The sequence below is a fragment of the Ambystoma mexicanum genome, chromosome 4q (assembly GCF_040938575.1).
Source record: "Ambystoma mexicanum isolate Mex_15411 chromosome 4q, UKY_AmexF1_1, whole genome shotgun sequence".
In the NCBI taxonomy this organism is placed as follows: Eukaryota; Metazoa; Chordata; class Amphibia; order Caudata; family Ambystomatidae; genus Ambystoma; species Ambystoma mexicanum.
In genome coordinates this window covers 215,406,790-215,422,977 of record NC_090928.1, presented here as the reverse complement: position 1 = coordinate 215,422,977, position 16,188 = coordinate 215,406,790, and the positions used below count along the sequence as shown (strand labels likewise).

The 16,188-nt window shown below is 50.1% G+C and overlaps 1 protein-coding gene across 1 annotated transcript in view; it reads left to right on the top strand.

Annotated features, from left to right (window-relative positions):
• SCAF8 (SR-related CTD associated factor 8) overlaps positions 1 to 16,188 on the top strand; it is a 2,093,867-nt gene that overhangs the window by 1,916,218 nt on the left and 161,461 nt on the right. The window lies entirely within an intron of this gene.

The window sequence follows — 16,188 nt, the reverse complement described above, 5'->3', positions numbered from 1 at the left end:
TTTTATCCGGAGGTAGAAAAGGAACGCCTTCTGTCTCTTCCTCATTCCTATAGGCACAAGAGAGTGCGTCAGCCTTGGTGTTTAAGCAACCTGGCTTGAAGGTCGCTATGAAATCGAATCGGGCAAAGAAGTGTATACAGCTGTTTTGACTCTGATTCATAGACCTAGCAGTCTTTAGGAATCCCAGATTCCGATGATTCATGAAGACCGTAATAGTGTGACAGGCTCCTTCCAGCAGATACCATCAGTTAAGGAAGTGTTCCTTAATAGCCAAGAGCTCCTTTTCCAAGATGCTGTAGTTTTTCTCAGCCGGGGAAAAGGTACGAGAATAGTAGGATACGGGATGACTTTCTTTAGTGACAGGATCGGTTTGTGTAAGGACTGCTACTAATGTGAAGTTGGAGGCATCAGCTTCTACTATATACGGTAGGTCTGGGTTTCGAAGCTTGAGAACTGGGGCTGTAGCGAATCTCATTTTTAGGAGTTGAAACAATCTTTCTGATTCAGGTGTCCACTGTTATGGGTTTCCTTTTTTCAATAAAACAGTAAGGGTAATCAGTATGTCAGAGTAATCGGGAATAAATCGCCTATAAAAATTGGCAAAGCCCTAAAACATTGCTACTCTTTGACAGAGTGTGGACTAGGCAAATCTAGAACAGATGACATTTTCTTGGGGTCCATTCCTATTCCCTGAGGGCTAAGTATATAACCCAAATAGGAGATTGGAATCTGGTGGAAGAAACATTTAGAGGGCTTTGCATAAAGACTGTGTAGTGTCAAGCTCTCTAGCACTTCTTTGACATGGAGATCATAGGATGGCGAGAAAATTAACATTTCATTAAGATAAACCACAAAACATAGGTGCAGAGGTTCACAGAAAACATAATTCAGAAACAATTGAAATACTGCAGGGGCATTGCAAATTCCGAAGGGCATAACCAGATACTCGAAATGGCAAAACTTGATACGCAATGCGGTTTTCCATTCATCACCTTCAGCAATACGGATTAAAGTATAGGCCCCTTAAATTATAGGCCCCTTTTAAATCCAGCTTCATATAAATTATACCGTTCTTGGCTTGGTCTAATAGGACTTGGAAAAGAGGAAGGGATAGCAGTTTCTAATCGTGATATTGTTTAACTGACAATAGTCAATAGAGGGCCTGAGTTGTTCTTCATCTTTTTTGGGAATAAAAAAGATTAGGGCACCTGCAAGTGACGTGGAATGTCTGATGAACCCCTTGGCAAAGTTGGTATCTATATATTCCTTGAGGATAAGGGTTTCCTTCTCGGACAAAGCATAGATCCTCCCATGCAGTATCTTGGCATTGGGAAGGAGTTCTATCAGACAATCGTACTCTCGATGTGGCGGGAGCTTGGCCGCCTCTTTGGCTTTGCAAACATCACTGAATTCTACGTACTCCATAGGTATCCGTTTGGAAACGACAGGAGCTTGTTGGGGTGATTGGGATACTATAGAAGAGGTCCGGAGTGAGGGTAAGATAGATGAGTCTGCTTGCGAGCAAGAAGGAGGACATTGCCATCCCCAAAATTTACGTTTCTGATTTTTCTAATCTATGGCAGGATTATGGAATTTAAGCCAGGGAGTGCCCAAGATAACTTAGAAATGAGGGGCGGCTATGGTACTGGGCGCAGATCATGGTTGTTTCTTTGGTATGTCACGAGATAGGCCCAGATATGAGTGGAGAACCATCCACAGATACAATAGGTTCAGTGGAGTTTTTTTTTCTTTAATGGAATACAGTGTTTATGAGTGAAGGCTAGATCTATAAAATTACCAGTCGCCCCACTGTCTATGAGAGCCAGAATTCCCTCCAGTTTTTGGGAATCGAGGTGTCGATCAACCAAAATGAACAAATGCGTGGACTGACTTGGCATAGTGGGGCATAATACATGAGGGGAATCAGTTGGAATAAGGCTCGACCGATGATTCCCTTTTAAGAACGAGTTTTGGCGTTTCCCTGAACCGGAACAGCTCTTTTAGGACATTCCTTAATTGAATGTGTGGAATTCCCACAATAGAAACATAGATTGAGCCGTCTCCTCCTCTCTCGTTCGTCAGTGGTGATAGGGCAATGTCTGCTCCCTAGTTCCATGGGCTCTGCTTCTTGGACTGGTGTGTCTTCATCCCATCAGGGAAGCAAGGGCATACGGTATTCAAACTGTCTCTTTTCACCTTTCCTTTCAATAGCTCTTTGATCCATCCGGATCACTAAAGAAATGTAAGCAGCAAGGGTAGTGGGGGGTTCTACTACTTGGCTGAGGGAATCCTTCAGGTCTTCCTTTAGGCCCTTACAGAAGATGGTAATCTGTGCATCCTCTGGCCAAGCAGTTTGTGTGATTAGTCCCTTGAAATAGGAAATATAGGTGAGAAGATCTCTAGTACCCTGTTTGATTTCTAACAGCTCATTACGGACAGCCTGTACAGTGTACTGCCTGTCAAACATGAGGGCTATAGGCATCAAGGAACCTGTCATAGTCGATAGCGAGATGGATGTTTTCATCGACATACAGAGTTGCCCATGCGAAAGCTGTTTTCTCAAGATTCAACAATATAAAGGAGACCTTAGCTTGGTCAGATGCACATGTTTGGGGTCGGTTCAAGTTGTGAATCCGATATAGTGTCAAAAACGATTTAAACTCCCATGGATCACCCCCAAATTTGGGAGGCATTGGAGACGAAAGAACACCCAGGTTTCCTCCTGGCACTGGTAGAGTGGCAGTAGCCAATATGGGGTTTTTGTCAGTTCTAATAGAGGAGGTTCCAGAACCTGCACCCCAAGTGACCCCTGGAGGGACTGTTTTGTTTGACATTTGGTTTACATTGTTCTGTAAGGCCATCATGGACTAAAATAGCATGGCATTTTCCTGGTGTTAGGTAGTCACCTCAACCTGCAGCTTTTGTGTGGCCGCTGCCAATTCCTTTAATACAGAGTTCATGGCTCAGGAGAGAAGTAGGGTCTCGCAATCTGTTAGATCTTACTTGACGATGACCTGGCTCCCAGAAGCTTTAGGACGCTGCGCTCCACTTCTGCAAAGGAACAAGCCCAACAGACAAAGAACAATCTGTGTGGCCCGATGCCCCAGGCAAGTCAAGTGCTACTGGGCACCCCCTCCCCCCTCTGGAACTGGTGGCAAGGATAACACAGGAGGTACAGTAAGACAAAGGAAGAATATGAATAAAGGAACCTGATTTAACATATAACAGTTTGTTACACAATATCTCAGTCCCCTCCTCCTACCTTCTAAATGATGTGCCTGGGTGTCATGAAACTTCTGTGAATGACCTGGGTACCTTCCCTACCTATGAAATGCACTATGGGTAAGGCACCAAGTTGCACGAGTCCGGAGCAACGTGGTATTTAACCGTTGCGAGACACTTAGCTCCATTGAATGCAAGCTTATATACAAGCAGGGAAATGCGTGTGGCTGTAAAAGAAATGGACTGCACGCAGAGTGACTGTCAGTGGTGGAGCAAATTTGGAATCATAGAAGACTGTGGCGTCGGGAACCCCCAGACGCCATGGTATCCCATAACGGGACCGAAAGGACCATGGACATTTTGCATTCATCACAGACATGGAGGCCCACCCCCCTGAGGTCCGTACTGCAAAGCGCCAAGCATCCTCCCACCCCAGGTAGGTGCATTGAGGACTGCCGCATCGGTGGTTCTCCGCTGCGAGGTCCTAACAACAATCCACAGAGCTATCTGGAATTGAGGCCCAGGATATCATCAATAAGGTCTCCACAAATACCTCCCAAAAGGGAACTTCAGAGCCACCTCTTTGTCCATTTGAAGTCACATGACACCCTCTGTGATTACTAGTCAGCCCCTGCTCGGCACCAAAACCTCCTTAATGGACAATAGGGAAGCGCTGCTCCACATCGGAAACCAAGGTCTCTTCTGCGTTCTGTAACTGCTTGACTTATCCACAGCCTTTCATACAGTTAATCAAACTATCCTCAGCAGTCGTTTGAAGATCTTTATGGGTTCGATGTTGAAGTTAAAACCTTAAACAGTAGAAACGTGGTTGGCTCTAGATTTGGAGTTAACCTGACTAGGAGCCAACGACGGACCAGCCATCAGAGCCCAACAGGAGCCACTGTCTCAACAGGACAGCAACCCATTACTACGTACCAGGACCCGCAGGAGGCAGCAGACTGCACACAATAACCTTGATAAAGACCCACGGGTCAAAACACGTGTCGACTGACAACCAGGGGACATAAGAGCCTCAGATGTACTATATGCATACCAACAGAATGTAGAACAACCCATCACTTGCACAAATAAAAGCGAAAACTGTATCGCAACAACCAGTGTGTAAGAACAATTCTTGGGACCTTTTAAGCAAGATAGCCAGGAGAACACCCTCCCTCCCTACAACCTTAAACAGGTTCACATAGTTTCCTGTCAATCACATCCACCTGGTGAAAGAGCCCTTACCTGTTTTCACCAGTTACGCCCAGTGATGGCGTGCCTCTGAGTTTGTTCCTGTCACTGATCTTTTATCACTAGCCAGTGGATAGTGGTGAGTGCACATTTTGTGCCCTATCCCTATAGATGGCCACATTAGCATTGATTCTGAATAGCCACAGTACTGGATTTCAAAGGTACGCAGATGGGTACGCAGATGTCATCTAGCATTTTCTTAAATTACCTGAAGGTTCTGGGGTTCATCAATGGTTTGGAGGTTGCCTCCTTCACCTCATAGCTGGATGGCTCCTCTGCCGCCTCTCTGGCACCCACCTCCTCCTCCGCTCTTGCACCTATGCCATCTCCGCCTTCTGCCTCTGCCCTTTCTCGGGCCCTTCTACTGCCTCTGGTGGGTGTTCCTCACCCTTGCACCCCACCCACGGAAGTCTCTCAAATGTGGCAACCTGCTCCTTGTAGCTATTCGCAACTCTCCCTCTGCTGTCAAACATTCCTCTGACATTTGCCACCTCCTCAGAGACCTTGACCTGGAAGTCCTCGCTCTCACCGAGACATGGTTCCCGGCCAGCTCTATCACACGTTTTGACACACTCCTCCATGAGGGCTACAAAATCCTCTTCGAGCCCAGAGCCAACCGGTCCGCAGGTGAAGTGGCCCTGATCTTTCCGGAGTGGGTCCTTTGATCTGTCATTCCTAAGCAGACCTACTACTCCTTTGAATGCCTAGTCTGCAGGCTCTCTATCTTTCCTGGCCTCTCTCTGACTGTGCCCACCATCTACAAGCCACCTGGCCAGGTCACCCTTTTCCGCTCAGAATGGGCCTCAACCTCTCTCTTTGCCTCAACCTCTGAACTACTCCATGGAGACCTCAACATCCACCTGGATGCTTCTAATCCCTCCTTCGCAAACTATGCAACTTTATCTCCCTTTCCATTCTACCCTCTGGTCCGACACACTCTACCGGACACACCTTGGATGTTCTCATCTCCGCAGACATACCCCTATCTAACCCTCTCACCAATCCTCTCTCTTGGACTGACCACTTTCTGCTCTCCTCGCGCCTGTAACTTCTTGCCCCTCAAGCAAAGCCTACACCAGCACTGCCATATTCCTTCTCTGTCATTCAGCCCATGAAGCGAGTGTCAGTGGATTCCTTTGCCTCTACTTTCTCTGGACATCCTTGCCCCTGTCATGAGAATCCACCTGAAGCCTACCTTCAAGTGTAGCTCTTGGTACGATTACGACCTCGCCGCCCTTAAACGCAAGGGCAGGGTTGCTGAGAGTGAGTGGACGGCTTCTGGCACATCCTCTAATAAACTGGCCTGCCGCCGGCTCCAAAGGCAATACAGACTCTCTGTCCTCTCCAAGAAGAGGGTCCATATCCAAGCCTGTGTCTCTGCAGCCTCTAACAACATGGCCAAACATTTTAAAATCTGCAAGAAGCTGGCCAATCCTACCACAGTTTCCACCTCTCGTGTCCCCTCCCAGGCCCTCTGTACGGCTCCGGTCTCTCATTTGACCACTAAAACTCAGGACATCCTGTCCTCGCTTTCCTCTTCCCCTCCCTCTACCTCTCTCAGGCCCCTGTTGGGTGCCTCTACCTCTCCTCTTCCCTTTTCCTCTTTCTGTCTGACAACACCTGACAATGGGCCTCATCACGACTTCGGCGGTAACCCTTAAATCCAGCGGTAGCGCTATTACCGCCGGATTTAAGGGTCCGCCGAATCAGGGCTTCTGCGGATTTCGCCCCAGCTCTGAGCTGGGGGAAATCGGCCGAAAATTTGCGCTATTACCGCCGGCGGGAAATCCGCCGGCAGTATTAGCGCGAAGATTCCCCATTGAGCCCAATGGGGAATGGGGCATTCCCGAATGGGCTCAGTGGGGAATGGGGACTTACATTACCGCCGAACTCGTGATCCGGCGCTATTAGCGCCGGGGAGTTTGGTGGTAGGGCTAATACCGCCCACGCTAATAGCGTTACCGTTACCGCCCAAGTCGTGATGAGGCCCACTGTCTCTTGACAAGTGCGATCTATTTAAGTGTCATCCAAACAGGAGCTCCACTGCTCCTCCAGAACCATCAAGGACCACACTGCCACCCGCGCCCCAGCCAATTTCTGCAATCACTCCTTCGCCACTGGATCTTTCACCTCTGTCCTCAAACACTCCCTTGTGCACCCCCTCCTAAAAAAGCCTTCTGCCAATCCTACATGACCAGCAAACTATCGCACGATTTCTATCACCCCTTTCCTTGCCAAACTCCTTCAAAAGCTGGCCATCTCCCAGCTTACCCTCCACACTGAATCTGTTGGCTGTCTTTGTGACCATCAGGCTGGCTTTAGAGCAGCCAGAGGTACGGAAACTGCTCTCCTAAACACCTGTGAAGATCTGCTCTCTAACCGCGACTCCAGCTCTCGCTCTGTCCTTATCCTTCTTTACCTCTCCTCTGCTTTTGACACGATCAATCACGCCACCCTGATCAACTGACTCTGTGTGAACTTGGGCATCACAGATCAGGCCCTTGCATGGCTGACCTCCTTCCTCCTGGACCATCCCTCCCAGGTCCAACTTGAGTCCTTTCTTTCCACCACCTCGCTCTCTGCATGTGGTGTCCCCTAGGGCTCTATCCTGTCACCTGGCTCTTCAATATCTATATGGCCCTTTTGGCCCACCTGATCTCCACCTTCTCGTCTAACTTTCAGCATTATGCAGATGACACTCATCTCTTTTCCAGGCTTCGCTCGGCCTCCTCTCTTCCCTTGCTCATCCCTGACTGTCTTTCCGCGATTCAGGATTGGTGCGCCTCCAACAATCTTTGCCCTAATGCCAGTAAAACGGAGATCCTTCTTATTCGGACCCCTGCTCCCTCTTTCCCGCTCTCACTCTAGCCGCCCTGCTTGGGCACGCTACCATCGCCTTCCTGTGAGGCAAAAATCGTGGTGTCATCTTCGACTCCACTCTCTCCTTCTCTCCTTCTCTCCTCACATCACGGTCCTTCCCAAAAAGGCCCACTTCCAGCTGCACCTCCTCAGAGGTATTCTACCTTTTCTCACTTTCCCCCCGGAAGCTCACTGTCTCCAGAGCCCTGGTTCTCTCCAGGCTGGACTACTGCAACAGCATCTTTCTCAATGTGCCTACCTGTACTCTTCACCCCCTGCAACCAATCCAGAACCGGACTGCAAGACTTATCCTTCGCCTCAAACCCAGGGAATATATCTCTTCAGCCCTGAAATCGTTCCACTAGCTCCCGGTAACTGCAAGGATCAAGTTAACAACCCTCTGCCTCGTCCAAAAGGCTTTCTGGGGCCAGGGCCTGCTCTACATTCAACTCTCTCTTCCGAAATACCTTTCTTCTAGAGCCCCTCTCTCAGTTACCTCCAACTCTCCCAGGGTCAGACGCTTCTCCAGGCGGAGAGTGGGGGGTAGATGTCTCTGGCCTCTAAATGTCGCACTATATCTCTTTTACCATATCTCTCTAAAATACTCAAACTTCTTGTTTACTCTCAAGTTTCTACCTTTGTTTCTAGTAACTCCATTCTTCCTCGCTTTCAGTCAGGGTTCCGGCCTCTTCACTGTAGAAACCGCTCTTCTTTCTTTTTCTAATTCTCTACTTTCGGAAGGATCTCCCTGCCCCTCTCAGACTTGAGCTAGACTACCTGAAGTTCCGGAATCAGCTCAAGACCTTCCCTTTCTCCTCTGCCTTCTCTCATTCGCTCCCTTGCTAATTTACCTGTCTGCTGCGCCGACTGGTTACTTGGTTCCCTCAGAGTCTCTCTGGGTACCAGGCTCCTCCACGTCTCCTTTGTACTGCCTCCTGGCCATACCAGGCACTTGGGGCTGTAACTGTAACCCCCAAATCCCCCCTGCCTCCTTCCACTTACCCAGAGCCACATTGCCCTGGTTGCACTTACTCAGAGCCATGCCCTGATTGCATTTCCCCCATCGTCTCCCTTGCACTTCCCCTTCTGCTTCCCCCTGCACTTCTCTTTGTCGCACTTGCACGATCCGAATGACACAAGGCCTAGTATGATCCTTTTTCTTGTCCTCCCTATGTCCTCCCTCCCCTGTCTTTTGGTGCCTAGAAACACTTGTGTACAGGCACTTTATGAATGCCATATCATATCATATATATCATATCATGGCTGATAATTGCCTCTACCTAAATAACTCAAAGACAGAGGTTTTACTTATGCGACCCGTTGACCCCAACAGTCTTTCTTTTGCATGGATCTTAGCCCATTCGCCACATGACGCCTCAAGCCTGTACCCTGGAAGTCATCTTTGGCACTGAATTAACCTTTTTCGCAGAGCTGAATGCTGTCACAAAATCGTCCTTCTCCCACCTGAGGCTGCTAAGAAAGGACCTTTACTGCAGCCTCCCGAAAGGATTGCCATAGTGCTTACAGTAGTTATTTGTCCAGACTCGACTACTGAAATTGAATTGATGATGGCTTCCTGCAACATCGTTTACCTTGCTGAGCATCCAGACGTATGCCACCAACTCATTTTTTTGCCTGAAAAGATCCAATCCCAATACTCGGTCCGTGAAGCTTTTACATAGGTTGCTCATAAAACAATGCCATGATTTTCAAATCTTATGCCTGACCCCCAAAGAAATCCAAGGCCAGTGGACCAGATGCTGAAGATCGACTTGCCATTACCTGTTTGCTTTGATCCAGTCAACCTACTCCCAATGTGGGGTAGATCAATCTATCCTCAAGGCTCCTCCCTCTGGACCTTACTCCAGATTGATCTGCACCTTTAGCAAGATTACAAGAAGTTCAGACAGGCACTGAAAACCTGGTACTCACAACATACAAATCTTAGACACTGTTCATGTTTTTTTGGCATGATTCTTCCTTCCTACCACTTTTAATATCCTACTTTAACTCATACATGCCGTCCCCTTTCCTCTATCCTTGTGTGCGTCCCCCAACATGGGGACGGTACCGGAACCTTTGGCAGTGAAAGATTGAGCTTCCCCTTTAAATTTAGTATAGTGTGCGGGGCTGCAATTTCAGGCGTGGGTATGCCCCACTGAGGCCCCGCCCTCAGGCACCTCTCCACAGTACCTTTTTCCGCACGGATGGTGTTGGACCTGCCAGCCGGCGCCGAGACTTTATTTTGCTTTTGGTTTGCTCCCAATTGTTTTTGTCGTTTTTGTCAATTTTTATGTCACTTCCCTTCAGTGCCTTGCCTCCCCGGCGCATGTCGACAACAGGACACTTCACGAGGTGTGCCTCATGCGAACGTTCGTGCCCGTCCTTGGACACCTATGCACTCAGCCTTGAGTGCTTAGCCCCCGACCACCGCTGGGACTCATGTTCAGCCTGCAGCGCTCTCGGTCACAAGGCATTGAAGAATCGTTTGACGCAGTGGAGGGAGATCTTCCACACTTCTCCTTCCCACCTTAAGGATTTTGTCTCCAGGACCTCTAGTGAAGACAAGGTCGGCCCTCTATTCAGCACTGCTCCAATATGAAGCTGTTTGTCTTCCTCCCGCTCCCTCCTTGTTTGTTTCCTCCCCTTCCAGCACTACCTGAAATTACATCAGGCCTAGTACGATAGTCACTTGTTTTTTTCCTCTCCTCCTTCCTCCTCCCCCTCCTCCCAACACCTCGTGTGAATTCTCCGGCTCTACCAGAAATGTCATCAGGCCTAGTACGATTGTTGCTTGTCTGTCCCATCTCCTACCCCCCCCCCCACCACCCTCCTTATCCCTGTCATAGCTCTTACACTATCCGAAATTGTCATCTGACCTAGTACAATAGTAGCTGTTTGTCTTCCTCCCCTTCCCTCCTTGATTGTTTCCTCCCCTTCCAGCACTACTTGAAATGTCATCAGGCCTAGTACGATAGTCGCTTGTTTTGTTCCTTTCCTCCTCCCTCCCACCCCCTCACTTTACCTTGTCTCAACTCTCCGGCTTTACCAGAAATGTCGTTATGCCTAGTACGGTAGTTGCTTGTCTGTCTCATCTCCTACCCACCCACGCCCCTCCTCCTTAACCTTGTCATAGCTCTTGCACTATCTGAAATGTCGCCAGGCCTAGTACAATAGTAATTTCACATTCTTAATGTCTCAATGCCTTGTAGGAATGTAACTGTATTTTCCCTTGCTCCCTCCCTTGCCTTGAAGTGCTTTGAAACACATTGTGTATAGGCACTATACAAATAAATTATCACTCAATCAATCACAGTGCGGCAACTCCTTCCCTGGGAGTTTCCACGGATCAGGATTCCTCGGTTTCAGGTACTGGCAGGCCCGAGGCCTCTAAGGCTACTGGCTCCCAAGCTGAGGGGGCCGGGGGCTCTTCCGGGCAGTCCAGGGACTGACCTGAGGCCTTCCAGGCTACCGGCTCCCAAGCTGAGGGGCCTTCCCAGGCTGTCCTCGGAAGGACGATCATGCTTGTCCTCTTCTTCTACCCCAGGGGGTAAGGGATCGTCGAGTGCCACCTCCAAGAGTCTGTCCACGGCTCGATCCAGCACGACTACCGGCACAGGCTCCCACCCTACCAGAGCTCGCTCCGAGGCCATGAATAGGGCGTTACGACTACCGGCCAGCCGGCTGAGGGGTCAGTGCCTACCGGAGGGATCTCTGAGGTTGATGCTTCTGCTTCGGGGTACAAGACCCAAGCTGTATCCTCTCGTGTCAGATGCCTCTCTTGGCTCGGGGCGTTTGCGCCCTCTCCCCAAGGGCATAGGGCAAGGCTTCAAAATGGCAGAGCGGCACCTGGCAGAGCCTGCCAGGCAGGTGGGCTTCTTGGATCCAGCTCATGTCCCACCAGTGCTTTCACCCATTGAATAGGCTTTGCAGGATGATTCCAGGCCCCTTCCCTCTGGAAGCAGCAGCGTATCCTACAGTGCAGGTTTTTGGTCCCCTCAGGGCTCCATCTACCCATCACAGCCGTACGGATACACGCACCAGGCGCTTCAGCAGTTTTACTAGGAGTGGAGACCCAGCGCCTCAGAGGGCTGGGCCCTAAGGGTCCAACAGCTTGTGAGGACCGCTTCTTCAAGCGTTTCCTCCTCCTCATGAGTTCCCCTCAGATGAAGGAGTTCCTGAAGGACATTGTGAAGGAGGTCATCCCGCAGGTGGCACCACCTGAGCCCCCTCCTCTGGGTAATCCTCCCATGCCTCCTGTGCTCCCGAACCTGTTGCAGGCCCCTCCTCCGGTTCAGACCCCACCAGTCATTCTGACCCCCTACCACCTCCTGTACCACCAACACCGTCCCCTCAACAGCAGTTGAACTGGTCTGCGGCTCCGGACCTGGGGAAGGACTCAACCGGCACCTGTGTCCCAGGGGTTGGATTCCCCTCGGTCAGTATAAAAGGGAGGGTAACATTGGCAACGATGATGATGACGCCCAGGACGATGAACCCTTGGCATACGTTAAGGCCTTTCATGAACACCTTCCGGGACTGGCAGAGATTTGGTGGTCCATCTTCCTGAAGAAGTCCCCCAGGAGTCAGGAGTGCTAGCAGAGGTCTTGAGCAAATGCACCACGATCCGGTCTGACATTCCCCTCCAGAAGGATATCCTGCAGGTGGCACGGAAGGTCTGGGAGAAGAGGTTGGACAGTGGGTTTAGGCCGACAGATGGTGAGCCAATCCTTCTGGGCACCCAGCTGCAGCCCCATTTCTCTGTGGTGGCTGTGGCCTCGTATTCTAAACCATCATCTTCGTTGGCTTCCTCCACAGGAGCCACCTCCAGTTGCCTCTTCAAGGAGGACAAGGTCCTTGAGTCCTTGGTAAAGCACTGTTACTCCATCTCAGACCTGCATCTGCGGCAGGCCAACGTGATTGCCCTCTTGGCTGCGGCTAACAGGAAGCTGTGGCGGGAGCTCAGGGAATTTCTGCCCGACCTCTCTTCAGACAAGCAAGCCTCCTTCAAGGCCGGTCTGGCGGATGCCTGGGGCATTACGCATCACCTCATGGAATCTTCGATCGCCCACGTCGATACCAGAGGGCTGTGCCATAGGGTTGACATGAGAAGGACGGCGTGGATGCATGCCACAAGGGCGTGGACCTTTTTCATTTGTACACTGATGACGAATTTACGAAGAAGAAAACCTCCACTCAAACCGCCAAGCCCTTGCCCATCCTGACAAAACCAGGTCAGAAATCCTTCCCTCAATCCTAGGGTAGGACTGAGTTCAAAGCTTTCTCCGGCTTCAAGGGTTTCCGAGGCCACGGTACACAGAAGCGTGACAGGTCACCCAGCGACAACAGGAGGAAGCAGCAGAGGATGTTGCACTGGTTTTTCCGCCCACCTCCTCTGCCCCCACCTCTGACGCCAAGAAGCAGTGACCTCAAGGTTGGGAATACAACTCGCTTGTGGGGGGCCATTTTACTCTGTTCCAGGACACCTGGAAGCGTCTTTTCAGCAACCCGTGGATCCTATCAGTAGTCTCCACAGGCTTCAGTCTTCCTCTTCCTTTGCCTCTACCATCCTCTCCTCCTCTTAGTCAGATCGGGTTCCCAGCTCTTTTACGGGGGGTCCTTTCGCTCCTGGAGATGCATGTGCTAGAACTGGTTCGTCTTGTAGATGGGCTTTGGTTTCTATTCCAGGATTTTTGCGGTAGCCAAGAACAACTAGGCTGGCCTGAGGGTAGTCATTTCTAAATCTGTCTTTACTGCTGGAACACTTCAAGATGATTACTCCTGCACACATAGCCGAGTCTCTGTGTGCAGGGGACTGGATGTGCTCCCTGGACCTCAAGGATGTGTACCTGCATGTACCCATATATCAACCGCCTCTGAAGTTTCTGCGGTTCATGATTATGTTGTACCAATTCCAGTACAAGGTGCTGCCCTTCGGCCTTAACTCGGCCCCTCGTGTCTTTGCAAAGTTCATGAATGCAGTGGTGGGCCATCATCTATACCCTTATCTGGACAACTGGTTGGTGAGGGGGGGGGGTCACCCAAAGGGGTGGTGCACTCCTGCCAGAGATTGGATGATACCCTTCATCAGTTGGGGTTTTCCCTCAACCAGAGGAAATCACAGTTATGCCTGTCTCAGGGGTGCATTGGAACACTAACGTTCAGCGGGTGTTTCTCACACCCGAGAAGCTTATGTCCCTCCGCAAGGGGGTGGGATACTTTCTGCCCAACTTGACCACCTCGGCATGGTGGTTCCAGCACATTCTAGGCCTTGCTGTACAGCCCGCCCGCCTCAAGATAAGGGGCCTCCAGCTCCACCTGGCGGCCGGTTGGTTAAGGAGACAGGGTCTCAGTCAGACAGGATCCCTATACCAACGCTCCTTCTGCCCGATCTTCACTGGTGGCTGATGGATGTCAATGTTTCAGTGGGAGCCCCCTTCACCCGACTGAAGCCTACCCTGGTGGTGATGGCAGACTCCTCTCTTTTGGGCTGGGGAATACTCTGGAGGGCTATGCAATTAATGGAGAATTGTCCAGGACAGAAACCCTCCCACATATCTTCTTGAGCTCAGGGCACTGGGCCCTGGCCTTTAAGGCATTTTTGCTCCTCATCAGGGGCAAGTCGGTTCTGGTCAGGACGGACAATTCTACTATGATGTTTTACCTGTACAAGCATGCTGGCACCTGTTCCCCCCCCTCCTCTGCATGGAGGTGGTTTCAATCTGGGAAGGGGCCCTGATGGATGGGATTTGGATTTCAGCAGTCTGCCTGCTGGGGGACAGCAATGCAGAAGCATATCAGCTGAGCTGCTTGGGGTTCAACACCTACGAGTGGGAGTTGCACAACGACTCCTTGTGGCCCATGTTCCAGTGTTGGAGGTTTGCGGACCTGGATTGGTTTGCCTCCCCCCTGAATGCCAAGTGCCCTCAGTTTGCCTCATAGGCACAGTGGGGTCGGGGGTCGCTGGAAGATGTCTTCCAGATTTGTTGGCACGCCTGCAAGTGTTATGCATTCTCGCCCGCCCCTCTGCTCCGCGGACCCTCTGCAAGTTCCGGGTCTCCGTGGGCCGCAGCCTCATCCTGGTTGCCCCCCACTGGCCTTTGAGACGCTGGACTCGGTCCCAGAATAAGAGCAAATGGACTAAGTTCTACCATTGGGCTTGCAACAAAGGACAGGACCCTATCACTTGCAACACTTGCAGTCTCTTCCGTGTCGGAATAGTCGACAGGCTGGCTGAGCCTTCTTCGATATGACTTTGTCTTTACCCATATTCCTGGTTCCTCCAACTTGCATGCTGATGCCTTATCTAGATCCTTGACTTCCGACTCCATGCATGAGCCCTATCATGCACACTGCTCCCAGGAAACACTTTGTGGAAGCCAAACAGTCTTTCCTAGATCAAGTTCGAAACGCCACGTCTACGGATCCTGCTGCAACCCAGCTCCTTGAACTTCAGTTCCCTACGCCAGGACATACTATCTTCAGCTTCCTATAACTCCTCCCCCTTATTCTTTCCTACCCCCTCCAACACTATCTCTACCTTTCCTCCCGTAACGGACTCTGAGATGGCTCTCCTCCTGCCCAAAGCCTACCCTACAGCAGCCCCCACTGACCCCATCTCCTCTTCACTTATCCCCAAAGTCTTCCCACCTCTGGTAACCTTTCTCACCTCCTTCTTTAACATTTGTCTCACCACCTTTACCTTTCCTTCTGCCTTTAAACATGCAATTATCATACCTATCCTAAAGAAACCTACAGCTAAACCCCTTCTTGCTTCTAATTTCCATCCTATATACCTCTTACCTTTTCTATCCAAACTACTTCAGCGCCTTGTTAATTCACGTATCTCATCATTCGTGTCTAGCCTATCTCTCCTTCCTCTGACTCAGTCTGGTTTCCACCCCGACTATTCAACTGAAACAGCTCTTACCTACGTACTTAATTCTCTTCTCACTGCTCGCTACACCAAACACTCATCTATTCTTATTTTACTTGATCTGTCCGCCGCCTTTGACACTGTAGATCATTCTTTGCTCCTGGACTCTCGCTCCTCCCTTGGTCTGCACGAGTCTGTTCTATCATGGTTTTTATCTTACCTATCCAACATACCTTTGCTGTCTCTTAGGGTAGCAACACTTCTCCTCACTTTCCTCTGGTCCATGGCGTTCCTCAAGGTTCAGTCCTTGGTCCCTTTCTATTTTCCTTATATACTTCCTTTCTTGCCCCCATTATCTTATCCTTTGGAGTGTCACACCACTTATACGCTGACGACACCCAGCTCTTTCTATCCTTCTCGTCCTTCTCCTCTGACATTCATCGGACTCTCTCATCCTGCCTCACTGCCATCAAGTCTTGGATGACTTCTCACTTCCTCACTCTCAATGCCGAAAAAACAGAGGTTCTATTCTTTCCAGCTAACACTCTCATCTTGCAATCTCCTCCCTCTTCCATCTATTTTTCTCCCTCCTGTCTCTCAATCTCTCCCTCCGCCCGCAATCTTGGCATTTACTTAGATTCTAATCTCTCCTTTGACCACCACACCTCCCTTACATCCCGCGCCTGTCGATTTCATCTCTACAACATGCACAAAGTCGTCCCTTTTCTTACTTTTCATGCTACAAAACTCCTCATCTCCTCACTAGTCTTCTCCTGACTATTCTATTGTTCTGTTCTGTTCTGTTCTTTGGTCTTCCCTACTCATGCCTTGCTCCTCTTAAATCTATCTATCATTCTTCAATTCGCTCACTCTGTCTTCTCTCCTACCATGACCCAATTTCTCCTTCCCTGGCCGCTCTTGGCTGGTTGCCCTTCTATTCTCAACTTAAATATAATTTTCTCTGTCTTATGTTCAAATGT